A 276-nucleotide genomic window follows, 5' to 3' on the forward strand; every position below is an offset into this window, starting at 1 on the left:
AATCTGCAAAAGATTGTAATTGGTTATGGTGTGTGTGTGTGTGTGTGTGTGTGTTTCAAAACAGCTTTACCTATCATAAACCCTCAGGATCTTGTGAGAAAATCATATTTAGAATGTAATATTGACCACATAAAGTACAGAATTTGCTGTATTTGTTAAACTGGCTAATGTAATGATGTGGTGGCCATAGCAAGATTAAAAGTCGATTTGTAGAATTGTAGTCATTGTTTTCTTAAACTAAAAAATACATTTAAAAGAAAGACATAATCACAGCGG

This window comes from Clarias gariepinus, chromosome 25 (assembly GCF_024256425.1).
Source record: "Clarias gariepinus isolate MV-2021 ecotype Netherlands chromosome 25, CGAR_prim_01v2, whole genome shotgun sequence".
In the NCBI taxonomy this organism is placed as follows: Eukaryota; Metazoa; Chordata; class Actinopteri; order Siluriformes; family Clariidae; genus Clarias; species Clarias gariepinus.